Genomic DNA, 2450 nt, shown 5'->3' with positions numbered 1-2450 from the left:
TATCTATCTATCTATCTATAAACCTGTAATGTAGGCTTTGTTTTGTGTTGTTGTCTGAATGTTTTGCCATATACAGTTGGTCCGGCAAGAGGTCACATTTGCTTTTGCCCTTGAAAGGTGAATTATTTTATAAGGCTGTGGTTTATGTTAACAAGTGTTCCTGTAAAGCCACTAACTGAGGTATGTGAACTGTCTAAAGTGAGCATCAAACATTTTTCTTTGTCATAATCTACTGAAGATGATTTGCTAGCTGACACAAATCCCCGCTTTAGTCATGACTTACTAAATTAATGAAGTGCATTGCATCAGATCAAATTAAGTTATGAACCCAAACCGGCTGGCAAATTTACAGGGTGATGCCAACACCTCCCACGGTCTTAGATTTCAGCACACACCTTCATGTTCTGCATACACTCCTTTAGCTAATACGCCAGAGACACTGCATGGGGCTGTATTAAACGGGCAATTACTGTATCATGAGTTTCAAGATTGCGAATGTCATTTAATGTAGACCTGACTCATAATTCACTGTGTCATATATGCACACAGAGATACGCAGGGTGAGGCTGCCACAAGCCAGTGTGCCACTCATTAGCATGTTGAACTCACATCACTCGGGCCTCTTATCGTTATTCTGCCTCTTATTCAAACAGATCTGCCTAATGCCATTATCTGAAGCTGAATATCTTCAGTATGTGTGCGTGTGCTTGCGTGTGACCAGACAGGAAGAGTTAACTATGACTCATATGACATGAATATGAGCTTGACGTCATGCAGACTTTGAAACCCTCAAATTCGTCAATATCCTTGCATATCATCTTACTTTTGTCTGTGTGTATGAAAGAAAAATTAACAAATAACATTCCCTGTGTGCATGTCTGCTACTGATAGAAAGCCCTGTGCTGCATAGAGGCCAGTAAAATGTAATAAAACTCGGCACTAATACAGAGTTGGCTTTCTGCTGCTTCCTGAAGTACAATGACAGCCTTTCTCTGCTGAGTTATTGTCCACCATAAAAACCACATAAACAGCTGGGAGGTGTATCTCCCTCTTGAGTCCTTTTACTTTTTTACTTTCACTCAGTACTGAAGTCTCAGCACATTCACTTACAATGTAGGAAAAAATAAATAAATATAGATATGAGGGCTCAAACAAAATGTCCTTAGAGTTGATGCTTGTCCCATGATCACATAGTAAAAAGTCAGCCCCGGCACTTATCAGGGGTTGTTGTATTACTGTTGACACACCACGATTGCTTGACTTCACATTGCTTCACTGAACACAGGACCTGTTCTGTATGCTGCACTGTAGGTGTGCTTTTCGCATTCAAATTACATCTAAACGGTGCCCTCTGCAGAATATTTAGCAAAACTACAGCAGGCCGATTTCAGTAAATGTTGTTAGTTGTCTTTACTTTCGTACTCACGACACACTGTATCATACGGGCATGCCAGCACATATTCAATCTGTGCAACACATTATTATATTTCATTAGATTATTTTCTGAATTACTCTGTAACTCAACCAGTCTGAGGTCCTCAGGCAGGAACCTGTCTCCATCTGAAAAGGACCAAACTTTTGCAGTTAGGGAATATCAATTTCTGCCTGAATTGCAAAATCAGTGTGCACTTTTAAATGACTTCTGAACATGTATTTTTCATTGAAAGACTTTTGTTTTGTCCCCTTTTTAAATAAGGCTAATTTGTAATGTGTATTTATGTGTTTATGTAAGTTGGCATATGTATTGTGCCTATGTATTACATCTGTAACATTTATGTTTGTATGTATAACTTATATTCTCGTGTGTGTGTTTTTCCTTGTAAATTACTTTGTAATCTCTGGTTTTGATACATTACATCAATATCATCAATACATTGTATAAATAAATGTTTTTATTAATACTACTATGTGACTGCAAAAAGGTCATGTTCAAAGCTTCATATCTAGTTAAAAGTGTACAGACTTTGTTTTTACAGAATGTAAATGTGTACTCCAAATCTGCAAATAGCACTCTGAAGTAATTTGTAATATTAGTTAAGCCTGAACAACAAAACAATCTCACTTTCAAAGTCGATTTAGTAACTGTTGTTAAATTCCTTGACATCTGGTCAAACTGTATAGTGAAAAGTTCCAGAGCAGCTACTAAAAGGACTTTGTGGTGAGATTGTTTTGTCATCATTTCCAGGTTAAGAATAAACTTGTGTAAGCGTAAGTAAGGTAAGTTATTCACAAAACACATGCAAACTTTATAGTAACAATAAAAATAAAAATCTGTATTTAGAATCACCGGCTCAGTAACATGTAAGATCAAATAAACATTGCATCCTCTCAAATTGTACAACTTTACTGCTACACGTGAAATAGGAAGTGAAAAAATAGCTTTTCCTGTCCAACTGATGCTACACTAATAAACTCAGATAAAGTACAGAGAGAGTTAGAGACAGAGAGAG

The sequence above is a fragment of the Morone saxatilis genome, unplaced genomic scaffold (genome assembly GCF_004916995.1).
Source record: "Morone saxatilis isolate NCDOM2014 unplaced genomic scaffold, NCSU_SB_2.0 Contig17, whole genome shotgun sequence".
NCBI classification, from domain to species: domain Eukaryota; kingdom Metazoa; phylum Chordata; class Actinopteri; family Moronidae; genus Morone; species Morone saxatilis.
Note: the sequence above shows the minus strand (reverse complement) of the source record.